General features: G+C 42.3%; 1 protein-coding gene and 1 pseudogene across 1 annotated transcript in view; one reads left to right on the forward strand and one right to left on the reverse strand.

The window, feature by feature from the left end:
* The window catches only part of Rxrg (retinoid X receptor gamma), a 246,360-nt gene that overhangs the window by 212,578 nt on the left and 14,678 nt on the right, over positions 1–19,104 (reverse strand). The gene's annotated exons all lie outside the window — the stretch shown is intronic.
* Positions 15,499–16,114, forward strand: LOC101716125 (protein lin-28 homolog A pseudogene; annotated as a pseudogene).

A 19,104-nucleotide genomic window follows, 5' to 3' on the forward strand; every position in this document is an offset into this window, starting at 1 on the left:
GAGAAATGTAAAGAAACTCCAGGTGACAAAATATAAAGAACCTGTAGTATTGGTTTCAAAACATATTCTTCTAATTCAAAGACAACACCTCTTAGGAAGGGAGGATGAGAGGAAGGAAGCTACGTCCCAGTTACGACAAACCCCCAAGATGCCAGTCTGTCAGCACAGAGCTACAGCTGTTTTTATGCAGCTTCTTGGGGCTGCCGTTTCTACCCTCTTACTTCTTGCATCTTGATCTTTGGGCTTCTTCTGCCATCTACCCTCCAAGGTCCCTGCCTGCAACGGGCCACCTCTTAAATGACACCTTTATTCTGGGCCTGCCCATTCCTCCTGTGTCCAGATGGACAGCAGCTCAGTTTCCTGGGTTTCCTCTAGCTTGTTGGCCTTTGACAATGTAGTCTCACATTTTAGACCATTCTTTTCTTTGTGGTGCTGGAGATCAAACCCAGCACTTTGCACATGCTAGGGAAACACCTACCACTAAGCTACAACCTCCTCCCCTTTTTAGCTTTTTTTGGTGAAAAGCTCACTTTCAGGTTGAAAGAATGACAGATAATTAATTATAAGGCGTGAAAAAGGAAATACTAGGGTCTGGTGAAGTGATGCACACCTGTAATCCAAGCATGCTGGGAGGCTGAGACTGGAGAATCTTAAGTTTGAGTCCAGCTTGAGCAACTTAGAGACTTAGAAAGATCCACTCTCCAAATTTTACAAAGGACTATGGATATAGCTCCGTGGTAGAGCGCCTCTGAGTTCTACTCCCAGGAGGAGAGAAAAAAAAAATCCTAGGCTAGATCAGCAGCTCAGAGATCCATGACTTAGACAATGCTGCCACCCATTGGTCAAAAATAAAAGTAATGTTGATCTTTTACCCCAGATTTTGTGACTTCAAGAAATATTTCCCATGGACTTGGAATAGGCAGCTATTGAACTGTTATTACCACTATACTGCAGCATCAACAGTTAGTTAGCTAGCTAGTTAGCTAGTTGGTTAGTTAGAGATGGGTCTCACTATGTTACCCAGGCTGCCCTCAAACTCCTGGACTAAAACAATCCTCCTGCCTCAGTCTCTCCAGCAGCTGGGACTGCAAGCCTGTGCCACCAGGCCAGGCAACAGTAAGTTTTTATATCCATGACCTAAGCACAACAGGACTATGAACAGGGACTGCTGCAAAAACAGAAGGTCTGAACCCACAATGTGGGAAAAAATCTTCACCTGCTTTTCCTCAGACAAAGGTCTACTATCTCGAATCTAGAAAGAATTTAAAAAGATCAGACCTCCCAAATTTAAAGACCCAATCTGAAAATGGGCATCTGAAATGAACAGACATTTCTCAGACAAAGAAGTAGAAATACCAAGTAAATACATGAAAAAATGTTCAACATCACTGGTCATTCGAGAGATGCAAATGAAAACAACACTGAGATTCCACCTCACCCCAGGAAGAATGTCTGCTATCATGAAATCAACCAATAACAAATGCTGGCAGGGTTGTGGGGAGAAAGGAACCCTTCTCCATTGTTGGTGGGAGTGAAGACTGGTGCAACCACTGTGGAAATCAGTATCAAGATACCTCAAAGAACTAGGGCTAGAGGTCCCACTTGACCCAGCTATTCCCCTGCTGGGGATCTTCCCCCAAAGAATTAAAAGAATCATACCACAGTGATATATGTGCACCCATGTTCATAGCAGCACAGTTTGTAATAGCTAAAATTTGGAAACAGCCCAAATGCCCATCAACTGGAGACTGGATGAAGAAAATGTGTGGTATTTTATAAAATGGAGTAGTACTCTGCCATCAAAAATGAGAAATTAGAGACATTTATAGCTAAATGGATGCACATTGGGGCAATACTCTTAAGTGAAATAAATAGGATACACATGTATAAATACTGAATAGTTTCTCTGGTGCGAGAAACTGAAAGTGTAAATAAGGACTAAAACATGTAATAGACAATGTGAAATGGGAAGAAAAGGGCCAAAGGGGAAGGGGAAGTGGGAGGGGTAGGGGGAAGGAAAGAAGGGAATGGAATTAATATGAGAAAATAGAAAAATAGAAACAAAATCTTTGTAAACAGGGAGGACTGGAGGGGTTCAGGGAGGGCTGGGCAAGGGTGAAAAGTAAGAACCAAGACAGATTATGTAAAGGTGCAAATTTTCAATGATGAATGCCATTATATTGTATACCTAAAATGTACCAATGATTAGAATGAATAATTGATAATGTAAAATAGGAAGAAAAGGTCCAAAGGGCTAGGAGTAGTGGGAGGGGTAGGGGAAAGGAAAGAAGGGAAAGGAAAAATGATGAGAAATGGAAAAAATGGAAATAAAATATTTGTAAATAGGGAAGGGTGGAGGGCATGAAGGGAGGGCTAGGAATGGGGAAAAAACAAGAACCAAGATGCATCATGTAAAGGTTCAAGTTCCCAATGAGAAATGTAAATGTGTTGTATACCTACAATGTACCAATAAAAGAATTTAAGGGGAAAAAAAACCAGAAGGTCCGGGAATGTAGCGTAGGAAATCAGTTTGGACCCTGAAGAGAGAGGTGAGGGACAGAAAGGCTGTGTAAAGTGGCCCATGAGGAAAACAATTTATGGAAAGGGAAGATGGCACTAATAAAAGGACCAACTCCCATTTCCCACACCGACCTCTGTGAAGCTAGTACTTTTGTTCCCTTTATTAGACGCCTCATTATTGAAGTGGGTTTGTAAGCTTGCAGCACAGACTAAGCCAGGCTGCCTTGAACTCAGGTCTGTCTGTCCTGCCTCCAGCATCTGTTCTCATTCCACCAGACCAAACCACCTTCCCTGTTCTCACTGCTCACTGACTTTGAATGAGACAAGGTTGAATAAGTTAAGGTAGCTTTGGTCAGAATCTCCTGCTGAGATGTTAAATAAAGCTTAAACCCAATGCTTGAGGTTTAAAGTTTAGATGGTTTACAGAGGGATGGCTACTCTGGGAAATTTAGCATCAAGGATCCCCTTTATCTAACAAGAGCTTTTATTTTTTTTTTCCTCCTTCTTGCTCTATTTCTCCCACCTCTCTAAAATCTTTCACCTAACTATAGATTCAGTACTGACTCAAAGCTGTATGCCCAGTTCAGTAGCCACTATCTCCCTGCGAGAGGCTACTGAGCACTTGAAATGTGGCCAATCCAAATTGATATGCACCATACACATAAAATACGCACTGGTTTCTATCTTCATGCAAAAAATATAAACTAACTCATTACAGACTTTTATATTGGTAGCACATTGACATTACTATTTTGAATATATTAGGTTAAAGTCTATCATTAAAATTAATTTCACCTGTTACTTTTTACTTTTAGTGAGACTTGTTATGATTTAGATTATCAAAAATGTCCCCCAAAAGTTTTATCTTTTCAGAGGTGTGGATTTCAGAAGACAATTAGATCATGGGAGCTACTGGCAATGGTCCACCCCATTGATGAGTTCATCGCTAAATGGGCCATTAGGAAGTGGGGCAGAGCTGGAGGGGTGGGGTCACTGTGGGTGTGACTGAAGGGTATATCTCATTTTCTGGCTCTCCCCTCCTCCTCTGTTTCTGGCTACCATGAGCTGGCCAGCTTCCTCTACCAGGACCCTCCACCATGATGTTTCTGCCTTGGAGCCAGCCAACCATGGACAGAAACCTCCAAAACTGTGAGCCAAAATAAATGTCTCCTCCTTTAAGTTGTGGGTGTCAGATATTTAGTCCCAGCAATGAGAACGCTGCCTAATACAAGACTATCAGAAAGCATTCGGTAGCTCCGGTTTAAACACATGTAAGCATGCTTCCATAAATAAAGGTATTTGATACATTAATTAGTACAAGATCCCAAGAATGAAGCAGAAATCTATTTCCTCCTCAGTTGATAGGCAGCAAACTGCCATCTGAGATTCAATTAAGACAACTATAATTATTAAGCAGGGGTTTAACACTGTGAGGAAACTAATGAAGCTTGATTTCTCTGGTTGCATCTCTTGTAGGTGACTGACTTTTTTGCTAATTATCCCAAAGTTTTCATCCTGCAGATTACATTAATAACAGTGTGACTTATATACGAGAAGCAAAGAATCTCACATTTCCGACACTAAAGAAAATGTAGCTGTTTCTATTCCACTCAGAACTGTGTTCCTAAGAAAAGCTGTGGAATATTCTTATCCCTACCTAGTTCAATGCCTTTAAATGAGATGGAAATAAAGACGGGTCACACCACAGGTTAAAGCAATCTGGCCTCAAAGTCTCATTTCCAAGCAAACTAGGGTTTGTGGCAGATTTTTCATATCTGACTTAAAACCAACCTGGGAAAATTTCCCTAAATAAAACTAGGCCAAGTGTTTAGCATTGTTTTCCATGAGACAAAAACAAATCAGAGCAAAACTGAGACTCCATCTTACTCCAGAAAGAGTGGCTATCATCAAAAGCTCAAAAAACAACAAATGCTGGTGAAGCTGTGGGGAAAAAGAAACACTTCTACACTGTTAGTGAAATTGTATACTAATGAAACTAGTGTATACTAGTGAACTAGTGAAACTAGTTGTATACTAGTGAAACTAGTGTATACTAGTGAACTAGTGAAATCACAATGAAAATCAGTATGGAGATTCCATTTGAGTTACTTCTTGTAATTCAAAAGAGTTAAAGACATCAAAATCACCTTGTCCTGACCATTCTGCTAAAGAACTGATGTTCTTTTTATACAATAAGGAATAAGCCCATCACAGCTTGCTTTAAAAGGTCATTGTCTCTTGCAAAGTCAATTAGCTCACTTTGTTCTATGAGGAACCACGCTGCAGCCCTCTAAAACTATATATATAAAGTAAATTTCTGCAATCATTTTAGCTTACTCTTGTAAAAAAATTTCATGCTTACGAATTTTCACTTGCTAACATAAGTCTCAACTCTATAGATAGACTGGCAGGATGGACGAAAACAGTGTCTACAGTGTGCTGTAAACATGCATACTCATGTTTATAGTGGCTCAACTCATAATAGCCAAATCTTGGAAGTGGCCTATATGTCCATCAACACATGAATGAAGAGGGGCTGGGGATTTAGCTCAGTGGTGCTACCGCCTGCCTCACAAGCACAAGGTCCTGAGTTTGATCCCCAGTGCCAAAAAACAAAATAAAAAATTAAAAAATGGAGTTCAACTCAGTCATAAAGAAGGATAAATTTGAGTCATTTGTAGGAAAATAGATGCACCTTGAGACCATAATGCTAAGTGAAATAAATTAGACACAGGTTAAATATCACATGGTTTTTCTTACTTGAAATAAAATGTAAACGATAATTTAAAGAGCAAAATAAAAGATAGATGACAGGGAAAAGGGAGATAGACTCTGTGGAGATGGGAAGGGGATCTGGGAATGGGGAGAGACAGGAGGGAGGGGAGAAGAGGAATTAAACAGGGAATTAAGATGAGATATGTCTATGTCCCAATTCCCTATGATGATTTTATTTATTATGTATTGCAAACATATTCTAATTTAAAGGCGGGGGGGGGGGGAGAAATCTATAAGCCAATGGACTCCTAAAGATAAGACAAATTCAAAGTTCCTAATCAGGGATTAAAAAGACAGTTTAGCCAGACGTGGTGGTGCATGACTATAATCCCAGCACTTGAGGCTGAGGCAGGAGGATCACCATGAGTTCAAGCCAAGCCTGAACTACATAGTGAGACCCTGTCCTAAAAAAAATCAATAAAAAAGACACATTTAGCTGATGATCCCCAACGCTGACAAACCATTAGTCCATTAGTTCAAACCTTATGGGGATGCCTCTGCTGCAGGGCCCTCAGAATAGTGGTGATCTGGACTAGAGCACAAAAAGCAAGTGCCAGCAGGAACGGCCTCTGCCTGCCTGAGAATTCAAAAGGAGCTCCTTTCGCCCTTGGAGTCAGACTCTCTGTCTATCATAATGCTGACTTCCCAGATGGGTGGAAGATGGACTGATTGATTTCTCAAATTCACCTTCAAAGCCAGACTCTGATCCCCTACACTCCGCAGAAGGGAACACACCCAACTACTTAAATTGAAGTAAAAAATAACCTTGGTCTGAGGTCCCCTAGGAGCCCATTTGAACAGTACACAATGCAAACTCAACAGATATCTTCTGCCAGCTCTTTTCAATTTTCTTTGCTATGTGTGATATTTTCCATGGATGAGACCAGAGATGTTTGGTTACAAATGATTGTCAGATGTTTAAACAATTTTGTTGCTGAAACATGATAATTTCCAGAAGCCCCTTTTCTGTACATGGTATCTTTTGGTAAGACCTACCACAAAGAAAATGACTTGTACAAGAAGAATGGCAAACGATCTGGAAATTAACCAAGAAACTGGACCATAACATGTCTCGAACAAAACAAAACAAAAAAATCATTAATAGGAAACAGGCCAGTTTTTAAGGGTCATGGAAAGAATACATACTGCATTCCCAGCAACTGGCTAAGTTTCAAAGTCAGTAACCTCCAACTTGTCAGAGAGGATTGTAGTTAATGCTGTGAAAGAAATGTGCTGAAAGATTTCTAGTTGCCCTTAAATTCCTGAATTTTTAGTCAGGATATCATACCACACATGTGCAAAACAGAAAAGTCTGCTAAAGTTTAAACAGTCCTGCTGTAAGTAAGCCCAATATATAATATGTTAACATATAAAATCAATACCTTAGGAGGCACTCATTTATATCAAAAATGGATTTACTATAAAATATTTAGTAACATTTTCCCCATTCAGATATAAGGTGGAGTTATTTGGAAATACCAATGTTTGACTGTTTTTGACCAAAAAAAACCAAACCCACCAACTTCTGGCAATCCCATGTGATTCAATCTACACATTTCATTAACAGCATAGGTGATAAGGAAAAATTTTTAAAGAGCATTAGTAATTCTTCAAATTGCAAAGTGGTAAAAATAAAGATTTTTTTAAAAAACTTCTCGGATTATAATTCAAAGTCAACAGGAAAGCATTTTGTACAACATTTTCCATTTTTATCTACATAATTTTTCTATATATACAGTACTTATTTTAATCTGTACACCACCATAGATAAAAATAATGCACTATGGATTTCAAAAAGCTAGAAGAAAGGATTTTGAATGTTTTCACCATTAAACAATTACAAATGTTTAAGGAGAAAGATATGTTTGCCCTAATTTAAACATTATACAATGTGTACATGTAGAAAACATCATATGAGACCTCATAAATATGTACAATTTTTACTTTTTTATGTATCAGTTAAAAATAATTTTAATTTAAATTTAAGAACAAAGTAATCTAACGTAAAATAGGAAGAAAAGGTCCAAAGGGGTAGGGGTAGTGGGAGGGGCCAGGGAAAGGAAAGAAGGGAAAGGAAAAATGCTGAGAAATGGAAAAAATGGAAACAAAGTCTTTGTAAATAGGGAAGGGTGGAGGGCGTAAAGGGAGGGCTAGGAATGGGGAAAAAATAAGAACCAAGATGCATTATGTAAAGGTACAATTCCCAATGAGAAATGTAATTGTGTTGTATACCTACAATGTACCAATAAAAGAATTTAACGGAAAAAAAAGAACAAAGTAATCTAAACAACATAGACTATAGTCAATGATGACTGAGAATTTTGGTAATAAACTTGGCAATGCCTAAAAGTTAATATATTGCACATTTGTTTATTTTTATATTTCAAAGCAGCTTAAATAAAATGAATCTATTAAGCCACATCCCCAAAGCCTTCCTAAAAATGAGACAAAAAAGATAAGAGAGAATGAGGAAGTGGAAAAAAAGAAAGATGAACTAAGTTTGGTTATCAGAATTTACACTCCCAGTGAGGATTGCCTTTCAAAGGAGTCTCCAGGGAAAGCTACATGTCAGCACGACCACATAGATCAGGATGTCAGAATTCCTCCTTTGGAACCACTTTCAAATCCATGTAAGAAAACAAGTGCATTTCTTAGTAATCATATTTCTTTTTTTTTTTTAATTCCAACATGGCATGAATGAGCTTCTTGATCTCCTAAGTTCCAAAACTCAATCCCAAATGTATTTTGATTAGTTGCTAAAATATATTCATACATACATACAATTAAAAGGCCTTGGGAAAAGGAAATTTGGCTCCACTGAGGATGTCCAAGAATGCCTGGCACCTTCTCCTACCTTCCCCATTTGTCTGCTTATTAGCCATCTGCTCATCAGTACGCACAAGCTTCCGAGGAGAAAAACCAGGTCTGTAATCTTTAAACTATGTGATGAGGAAGGAGTCGCTTCTCACAGAGGCCAGTCTCAGTCACTTTAAGTAACTTCCCTGTATTCAGTACATTCCTGTGTATCTGCTATATGCTTTCTGCACTCTTCAGTGTATCCGAAAATAGAAAGTAGGAAACCTGCATCGATTTTCCAGAATGTGCCAGGAATTCAGGACAGAATCTCCCTTCGTGAGAAGAAGCACACCATGGGCACCCAAATGTCAAAATATAAATGTCTAACAAGTATACTTTCAAAAGAAAAGCAGAAAAGGTGTTTTTCTCACAGAAAAGACTAAGGGTGGGGGAATAAGAAAAAGACTGACTGCCGACGTTTTCAAACTTTATTTTAAACAATTACACTGACCCATGACATAAAAGTATTTCCTATGCCCATGTCAAAAGCTAGCTAATTTTTACTTTAAGGATGAGAAATGTACTGGGGCCAGCATACTGGAGGATCACAAGTTCAAGCCCAGTCTAGGCAACTTAATGATGTAGCAAGGCTCTGTCCTAAACTTTTTTTGAAAAGGGCTGGGGATGTAGCTCATTTTGAATGCCCTGGTTCAATACCCACTAAGGGGAGGGGCGATGGTTGAAGATATGAGAAAGAAGGGAGGGCTCCTCCTCCTGGACAGGGATTAAGGCCACTCGGCTGCTGCATCTCTCCTCATCCATCTGAGACGGCTTCCTGAAGCAACTGGGGTTGCTGTCTCTTTACTGGCCAGAACCGCACACTCTCAGCACCTGCCAGGCAGTGCTCTAAAGCCAGAGCTTCTTCAGTTGCTAAGGCAACAGGCTGCCCTGCTGCCTTTCTGACAGCTAGGATCTGCTCTCCGTGATCCACCAGTCAGGCACTGCCACGTGAAGCCCAAGGCTTAATGGTCACATTCCCAGGAAGGACAGTGGTGGAGGGGCCCCAAGGAGACAAAATGGGCTTTCCCTCTCCCTCACCTTGTGAAATTCGCATTGGTAACTAATGCCTTATATTACAGTTAGGGGAGGAGTCAAGGCTTTCCATGGGCTGTTCCAGGGAACTGGGCCATGCTGGGATTCGGGAAGTGCCCATGGAGCCCTCTCCTGCTCAGTTGAGGTCATATGCTGATGTTGCTGCAGATGCTCAGCCAAAATCTGGCCAACTTGCTGGAGGAAGTGACTGATCAACAACACTAGGATTGCTCCCTGAGACAGAAAAACCAACTCCTTAAAATTGCCCATAGGAGGAGACAGTCTCAGAGGTCCTGTGAAAGTCACTAACTGATACACAATGGAGTACTACTCTGCTATAACAAAGCATAAATCGGAGTCATTTGTAGGGAAATGGATGCAACTTGAGACCACAATGTTAAGTGAAATAAATCAGACACATGAGCTTAAATGTTAGTTTCTTGTATGAGAAACCCAACTGTCTTAGTTACTTTTCTCTCATTGCTAAGACAAAATACCAGACACCCAAAATTAAAGGGGAAAGGGTTTATTTAGCTCACAGTTTGTGAGGTTTCAGTCCATCATCAGCTGGCTCCAAGGCCGGGTGGCACATGGCAGAGAGGCGGCACAGAGGAGAAACAGTTCATGATGCCCACATGGTAGCAAAAGCAACAGGAGAATCCTAACATCGTCTTTCTGCCCCTTTCATCTTATCCAGACTACGGGGGATTAGGGCGGTGCCAAACCAATCAATGGACTGGTTCAGTAATCACATGCCCTTAATTCCAGCATCCCACACTCTAGATTCAGCCACCTCTGAAAAAGCCACCTATGACTGCATGAGGTTCTGGGGGATATCTAGACCCAAACCACAACACCAACATATATATAAATTAAAGAGCAAAATAAGGGCTGAGGATTTAGCTCAGTGGTGCCGCCTCCTGCCTCGAAAGTGCAAGGTCCTGAGTTCAATCCCCAGTACCAATAAATAAACAAATAAAGTGCAAAATAATAAAAGACAGGTCATAGGAACCAGGGAGGTAGATCTTTTGCAAATGGGAAAGGGACCCAGAGATGAAGGCAGGGGGAGAGGGGAGAAGAAGGGGATTTAAAAGGAATTAAAATGTGTTATGTGCATGTACCAGCTCCCCACAGTGAATGGAATCATATACTGCGGACATGTACTGATAAGTTTTTTAAATCTCTAGTTATGTAAGCAGGCTCAAGAAGGACTTGAGATTGTTAGTGAAGTAAGGCTCTTGGTGGAAGGAAAAGCTTCTTCAGGAAAGGAGAATACTGTCAGAGAAGGAGGAAGGAGGGAGAAATAGAATGGAAGGAAGACAGGAAGAAAGCAAGGAGAGAGAAAGAGACTAGAAAAAGGAAGGAGGGAGGGAGGGAGGAAATGCAGTTAGGTGGTGGCTATTCTGCCGGCCCCACTCTACAGAACAGCGTGACCTGGCAGGGACTGGACTTTGAGGAAATCAGAAAGGACAAAGGTGATGCAAGATAACCAAGGGAAGAAGAAAGAAATATTTTAAAAGCCAGAAAGAAGACACAGAACTACTGAACCATAGCAAGAATCAGGCGGGAGTGGGGAGGGGGAAGAAGAGGAGGAAGAGGAAAAAGAGGAGGAGGAAAGAGGGGGAGGCAGGGGAGGAAGAGAAGGAGAAAGGAGAAGCTCTAAGCTTCTCCTCTGGGGGTAGAGTGGCCATATTTCCTGGCCATCAGAATACACGATGGGAAAAGGCATGAATTTGGAAAACACGGAATTGTGCTTCTAAGCTGCACATACCTTGTCCTTTTCTGAAAGGAATAATAATGACTCTTAAAAGCCCCCATGTGTGGCATCTTTGTGCTTTTCAAATCCCTGTTGCCCCACTCCCTTCTCTTCGCCAGTGGACCGAGCGCCCTGTCCTCACAAGGGCTCTGTCTCTTCCTTTCCATGCTTATGTTCTCCTCCTACAACGGTGCTGTGATTCTGAGGGAAGCTTTCCTGTTCCATGCTGGAGACAGACCAGTGTCAGGGACCTTTGGCTTTGATGGCCTTCTGGGTGGTGTCTTATGAAACCAGTTTTACTATAATTAATTTTCACTTCCCTGAGCAGCTCTGCCCAGCCAACTCTCCATTTGCCCCTCGGGAGTTCCTCTTGTTCCATTTTTGAATCTTAACAGCTGGAATCTATCTTCATTAGGAGCTCTGATACGGTGTAGCAGAGCAAAGAGTGCTGGAAATAGCAGACTGGCACTCTTTAATTTTCTAACAGCTTAAAGTGGCAGCTGTTTCGTTCTGTCGTTTCCTGACTCTTTCCTCTTTCCATATAGCTGATCCACTTTACTGATGTTTTAAATCACTCTATCTGCTAGTGTTGAGATGATAATTACAGGCTTTCAAGACATTTAAAAGTTAAGAAGACAGTTAATGTCCAGACCTCAGATCCACTGGCCTTAGGGGGTATCAGTCCTCCCAACTTGGCTAGCTGGGTGAGTGTGGTTCTTTGATGTCCCCTTGCATCCATTTATTTTGGGGTTGGGGGGGGTGAATTTTTGAGACAGGGTCTCACTCTGTACTTCCAGCTGTCCTTGCACTTACTTATAAAGCCCAGGCTGGCCTTGAACTGATGGTGATCTTCCTGCCTCAGCCTCCTGAGTGCTGGAATTACAGGTATGTGCCACCACGCCCGCCTGGCACCTTGTATCCATTTAAATAGTTCCCCGAATACTAAGCCTGAGGGAAGAAAGAATCCACTAGGAACCACCTTCCATAACCCCTGCTCCTCTATCTTTTCAATGTCTCAATATTCTGGACAGTCGCTTCGTTCCCGAATCGTGACAATCTGCATATTTGGAAAAGTGGTGAGAGGAGAGGATAAGCTGGAGAAGCTGAAGTGAAAGCCCCTTCTCAAAAGCACTGGTTAGGAGGAATATCTCTGCAGTGCAGACCTCTTGAGAAGCAACAGGATATACCGAGGAAGGAGCAGGCTTCACAAACAGATCTGAACTAGACAATCTAAGCAGAAAAAGTGTGTCTGAGGAAAATAGACCACTCTTGTGGCTGTGCACACAAACCCCTGGGGTTCCAGTCCCAGCTCTGGCCCTAGATAGATCACTCAACCTCAGTTTCCCTGTTCGTGAGAGGGGGACGATAATGGTAATGAATTCTTAGGGGCTGTTGTGATAATGAAATGCACTAATAATATAGAGTGCTTGGAACAGGAATTTGCCATTTGGAAGTGCTAGCTAGGTTTTGACTGTTATGTTCCTACAGCCATAATCCCAAATCCACCACAGTGTGCCACATTACAAATGTCTCTGGCACAATCACTTGGGTTGAGAAAGTAGGGCTTACTTTCTCTTACTTGTTCCTTTCCTGCTACGGGCTATACAGTACATGGTGCCCAGGATACTAATTAAGTAAACAAGCTCTTGCTTAAAATCTAATTTTTTTTAAAAAGCATCAGAATCTAATGTCCTTTCTATGACAAAACGAGGATAAATATGAATCATCGATCCCTTGATAACGGAACATCTCAACGGCAGTACCTGCCTGCGAATGCAGTCGAAGCAACAGCAGTGGAAATCTCTGAGCATCTTCTCTGCTCTTTCTCATCACTCTCAGTATCCCACAGTCAGATCCATCAGTCCACTAAGGAGAGGCCAAAGAAATAGAGCCCTAAGGTCCCCACGAGGTTAAGCATTGCTGTGGCCACAACTGCAGTGAGGTTCACTTTCAAAGGTGTGAAGGTAAAAAGAAATGCAAAGGGAGTAAGGGGTGGAGCACTTGGTGGGAAATGCTCAGGTGGACACCAGCTGGCACAGGATGACAACCATAGAGTTCTCCCATCTCCCAAGTGGCCCCGTTTTGCAGTAGGGCTGTTGCTGCCCTTCCCTGCTTCCTTCTTAATGTCCCTAAAAGCTGGGGCCTGGGATTCAGCTCAGTGGTTCTGCCACCTGCCTGGCAAGCACAAGGTCCTGAGCTCAATCCCTGGTACCAAAAAAATAAATAAAAATAAAAATAAAACCTGTCCTTGCCAATGTTCACACCTTCTTCCAGGGTCCATGGTCTATGGTCTGTTCTCTTTCCCTCGTCCCTCTGTTCTTTCAACAAGTTTCAATTCTCATTGGTACAACCAGGAATCCCTTCTCTCCCTGCTGACCCCCTTCAGGAAAGTGGGCGTCTCTTCTCTAAGTCCAGTGGACCCTAAGGAAGGGGTATCAGGATTCCATGCTGGGATCCAATAGGGCAGAGCACAGAAAAGGCCACTGTTTTACCTAATGTAACCTTCAAACACCTCCTGAGCCGTGTCAGTCTGACTTTTTTATATTACATGGTCCTGTTATAGAAAACAGATTGGGGCATTAAAATTAGGAGAGCACTGCCTCACTGGATTTTAGGTAGTGAATTCTTACCCAAAGACAAGTAACCAAGGAGCCAGGAGACCTGGGCTCTAGTCCCAGCCCTGATCTACCTTATGATTTTAGGCAACTTACGTTTTCTGTGTGGCACCTCCTGATCTATAAAATCAGGAGGCTCTTTCAGGCTTGACACCGGAGTTGATGTTTTCAAGATTTAATGTGGAGTAACATGAGTTTTTTACATTCGAGAGTTTATGGGCTGAATTTTTTGCCCAAAGTGCATGGATTGACATCTTAACCTGTGGTAGAGGATGTGACTGTATTTGGAGATAGAGAATCTAACCTTTAAAAAAGTTAGATAAGGTAAAATGAAGCATTTAGATGGGCTGTTATTCAGTATGAGTGGTGTCCTTATGAGAAGAAATTGGGACCCAGATACGGACAGAAGGAAGACCTTGTAAAGACTCAAGAAGAAAACTGGCCATTTGCAAGATAAAGAGAGTGGTCTTCGGAGAAGACTTCTAGTCTCCAGTATTGTGAGAAAATAAATTTCTATTGTTTACACCATCCCACCTGAGTACTTTGCTATGATAGTCCTGGAAAACTACTACAAGGAAAGTTATCCAGACATGCCCCATATTCCCATCCTTCCTAATCAGAGGAATCTGCTTGCCTATATCTACATACTGGCTTGGAACAGCCACTTATGACTGGGCCTTTCCTGGACGAGGCCTGCTGATGGGGCAGATGGACACCCACAACTAAAATTATGTGAGTGTTTGTGCCTGGGATCCTCACTTGCTGTTGCCTACAGGCAAATCAAATGCTTTCTGGATGTTTATCATGTCTTCAGAGGAATGATGTCATTTGAATGAATATAATAGCTTCATTTTTAAAACCCAAGCAATGTGCACATTTTTTAAGTTTTTTATAGAAGAAAAAAAGACATCACTGAAACAATATGAAGAATCCAAAAATAGACCAAATGCATATGGCATTTTAGTTCAGGTAAAAGTGGAATTTTGAACAAGGAGGAAAAATATGGATCCACTAACTGTTAGAAGACAAAGGCAGCTGGGTGTGGTGGCGCACGCCTGTAATCCCAGCACTCGGGAGGCTGAGGCAGGAGGATCACTGTGAGTTCGAGGCCAGCCTGGGCTATATAGTGAGTTCAGGGCCAGCCTGAACTACAAAGGGAGACCCTGCCTCAAAAGACCAAAAAATAAATTAATTAATAAAATAAAAAAGAAGAGAAAGGCAAGATGCCAGCTGCATTTCCTTATCTCAGTGGCTCCAAGATTTAAACATAAACTATCAAAAATTAACACATAGTCAGGAGTTGAACATAAACCTTAACATATCAAAAATAAAGCATGAGAGGGCTGGGGATTTATCTCAGTGGTTCCACCACCTGCCTGGCAAGTGCAAGGATCCGAGTTCAATCCCCGGGGGGAAAGGAAAGGAAAGAAAGAGAGAGAAAGAAAAAAAGAATGCATGAGGGAAGGTAGGAAAAAGCCTTTATAAAAAAGAATATAAATCTACAGACTTAAATTCTGGTAAATGTAAATGCACATATTTTTTCTATATATAGAATAAAAGCAATCTAAACAAAGTCTTAAAAACAATGTTAATTTTTAAAAGATATTTACAATATATCTAATGTAAAGGGGCTAATTTCCTCAATGTAAAAAACTTGTGTGTTGCCGGGGATTTAGCTCTGTGACACTGCACTTGTCTCAAAAGCACAAGGTCCTGAGTTCGATCCCCCGTACCAAAAAAAAAAAGACTTCTGTGAATAAGAAAAAATGGGCCCAAAAACCTGGTGGTTTTCAAAGAAAAAGTTACAGTTATTAAATACAAATAAAGTTAAACTTACTATTTATTTGGATTAATAATTAATAAGTATGCCTTTTGCCTCCGGACTTCACTGGGGCTACCAGCCGCCCGACCAAGGGCCCGGGGCCACGGGCTTAGCGGACGACCATGGGCTCAGTGTCCAACCAGCAGTTTCCAGGCAGGCGGCTGCGCCAAGACGGCAGAGAAGGCGCCCGAGGAGGCACAGGCGGAGGCACCCCAGGCGGCAGAGGAGCCGCAGCTGCTGCACAGTGCCGGCATCTGTAAGTGGTTCACCGTGCGGACGTGTTCGGCTTCCTGTCCATGACCACCCGCGCCGGGGTCGCACTGGACCTGCAGGTGGACGTGCAGAGTAAGCTGCACATGGAGGGTTTTAAGTCTGCAGGAGGGTGAGGCAGTGGAGTTCATCTTCAAAAAGTCTGCGAAGGGCCTGGAATCCATCCGTGTCACCGGTGGGGTGTTCTGTATTGGGAATGAGAGACGACCCCAGGGGAAGAACATACAGAACCTCAGATCCAAAGGAGACAGGTGCTACAACTGTGGTGGTCTAGACCATCGTGCCAAGGAATGCAAGCTGCCACCCCAGCCTGAGAAGTGCCACTTCTGCCAAAGCATTAACCACGTGGTGGCCTCATGTCCACTGAAGGCCCAGCAGGCTCCCACCTCCCAGGGGAAGCCAGCCTACTTCTGGGAGGAAGAAGAAGAGATCAACAGCCCTGCCCTACTTCCCGAGGCCCAAAATTGAGCACAGTGGGTGGGGGACATTCTTTGTTATCAGGAAGTTTCAAGGAGCAGGCCTCAATCGGCAGTGGAGAAAGTGGGGATAGGGTGGGTTGGGGTAGCTGGCACTGCCTTGTATCTCAGGCCGGGGTTCCCAGCATCACCCCATCTTCCCCCAGTGGGGGAAAGTGGTGAGGAAAAGAACTCCAACCATGCTCTATCCAAGTAAAAGTGAGGGCTTTGGGAGAGCCACGCTAGAGCCTGCGTGCTTTATCTGAGGCTTTACCCCCACAAGGATAAGGAAGTTGTTTTCCTTTTAAAGAAGGATATGTAATAATACTTCCCTTGCCAGGGTAAATCAATTAAGTATGAGATCAGATTAACGGACCCGACCCACAAGTTACTACGTTCTGTGGGAGGGACTCTAGGGAGCAATGCGGGGTTTTTTAGCATCTTTTTTCCTCATAACCCAGTCTTGGGACGAGTGCTGGGAACTGTTCCAAGCAATAGGTTATGACGACAGGCACAAAGGGTGTTTGGGAGAACAGTTGCAGGCCTGCTGCTCCTCACTCATTCCCACCCCTTTCTGGGCCAATGTGATTTTATTTATTTGCTCCTTTAGATGACTACACCTTGGGTCCCACTTTCTCCAGGATGCCAACTGCACTGTGTGCGAATGATGTATCTTGTGCATTTTAACTTTTTGTTTCTTAATATAAATATTCTGGCTGTGCATTTTTGTATATTTTAATCTAAGGCCCTCATTCCTGCACTGTTCTCAGGTACATGAGCAATGTCAGGGATAAGTCGGCAGCAGCTCCGGGTCTGCACAGCACGAATACTTTTTGTTTCTATCACTATGGAGAGCAAACATTTGGAGTGCACAGCCTATCGAAGTGAACTACCTCATTTCTGCCAATTACAGCTGAGTCTTCTGCCATAGTGCCCGCTTGAAACTCCCTCCATTTTTCATAGGAGGATAGGTTTTAAAGGGTTTGCCCCACGACTTAATCTTCTACTGGAAGACTGGAAATTAGTCTAAACAGGAAAAGGTGGTGCAGAGAAGTTAGGAGAGGCTGGGCCAGGTAAAAGGCCCAGAGAGGAAGCCAAGGTTAGGTGATGTGATGGTTGTCTAATCATAGGGCAAGGGGCTGGCTTTACATATCTGATCCATTCTTTGCTAGATAACCCTAGCTCTACAATGCACAACATGGTATATGTATGTGTGTTTATATATATATTTTTAAAGTGAGTTGGTAAGGCTGTTTTAAGACCAATACCCCTGTGCCCATTATGTGCTGCTCAGGAATGGCTACACGAAGCAAAGACTAAAATTCAGAACAATTCAACATTCTTGGCTTCCAGGGAGACCCATAAGAGAGGACCTCTTTGTGGTGCCGGGAGCCAGTGTCCTCCTGCCCTGCTGCAGTAGTGACTAATAGTGGAGAAAAGGGGGGTTTCGTTTACATGCTGTGAGATCATTGCAAACCTGCCTCACTGGGTTGAGACGGGACAAATGCAATAGAACGCATTGGGTAGTGTGAGTCTGATCCTGGTTTCTTGTCCCCCTCAAATGCTGCCCTCCTCTTAATTATTATATTTGTCTGGGCTTTGTAGGACTTTACTGACTCTCTGAGTTGGTGATTGCTAGGTGGCCTAGTTTGTGTAAATATAATGTGTTGCTCTTTTCTCCATGTTCTTTGGGGGTTTTGTTTACAAAATTCTTTTTGTATTGAGAGAAAAATAGCCAAAGCATCTTTGACAGAAGGTTCTGCACCAAGCAAAAGGATCTGAAAAATAAGTTTGGGGAGGCTCTTTTTGAAGTGGGGATCATGAACTATCTTTTCTTTTGTAGCCCCCTTTTCCTTGTTTCCTATTTGGGACCAAATCTGTCCTAAAAATTTGACTCCTATGTTTTTCTCCCCGCTAAAGAAAACCTACACACCCACACACAGACATATTTAATTCTTGGAGTATCTCTGCAACTCTTAAGAGACTTATGCAGAAATCTTGACGGAGCAAGGAGCCTCTACCCCTTGTTCCCAACCTCCTGAGTCAAGACAGCTATTTGATACAATTCGTGCCAAACACCTGCTGTCTGGATGGATCAAACCTACTGAGTCTGTAATCCTCGAGAAAAGGAAGTGGGGGTCTTGGGGCCTTCTATGTGAGAGTGGGGTCAGGAGACCAGGAAAGGGAGTATGAATGTATACTCAGGTCACTCAGGAACTTTTATGCAGCTGCAAGAAACTTATGCAAAGTGGCCTTGAGACTGTTTAACAGGAAACAGACCAATGTAACTCCATGTTTACTGCTAGAAACCAAAGCTTTGTGTGAAACCTTGAATTTATGGACAGAGATGGAGGGGGAGGGTGGGAAAGTGCGTGCCTGTCTGTTCTTTCCCTGAACCCTTCACGCAATTCCTGAACTTCCCAGGACCAAGCCCCCTTGGGCTCTGGTGACCCCATCACTGGGGTGTCTATTTGATGGTTGATTTTGCTGTACCCCGGTACACTTACTTCCTTTCCTATTTTCTAATCATTTTGTAACACGCGTGCTGACTCTTCCTTCCCTTCTCCTTTCCCCGGGAAAATACAATGAATAAAAAGTCTTATTGGTACTAAAAATAATAATAATAATAATTAATAAGTGTGATCAATATGTACTAGATATGTGCATCAAGACAAAAGTGAAAATATCCGGGAGATTGGGAAACATTTTATAGTTTGATGGTAGCCAATGCTGACAATGTGGGAAAGAGGAACCACAGTGGGGCTATAAACTGATGGAGTCTTGGGAGGAAAAAGTAGCAGATGCCATCAATATTCAGAGTAACTGTGGTTCCACATCCCCTCTAACGTAAGGAATATGTACTACGGATACATTCACAAGTTTGCCAAGACAAGGTTGGGCCCATTACAGTTAATAATAGCAAAAAAAAAAAAAATTTAAGGAAAAGAGAGAAAAAAGAAAATGATCATCAGCATAAAACTTGTTAAAAATTTTTTTCCTTAG

This window comes from Heterocephalus glaber, unplaced genomic scaffold, assembly GCF_053883595.1.
Source record: "Heterocephalus glaber isolate CG9 unplaced genomic scaffold, H.glaber_assembly_v1.0 deba00000738, whole genome shotgun sequence".
NCBI lineage: Eukaryota > Metazoa > Chordata > Mammalia > Rodentia > Bathyergidae > Heterocephalus > Heterocephalus glaber.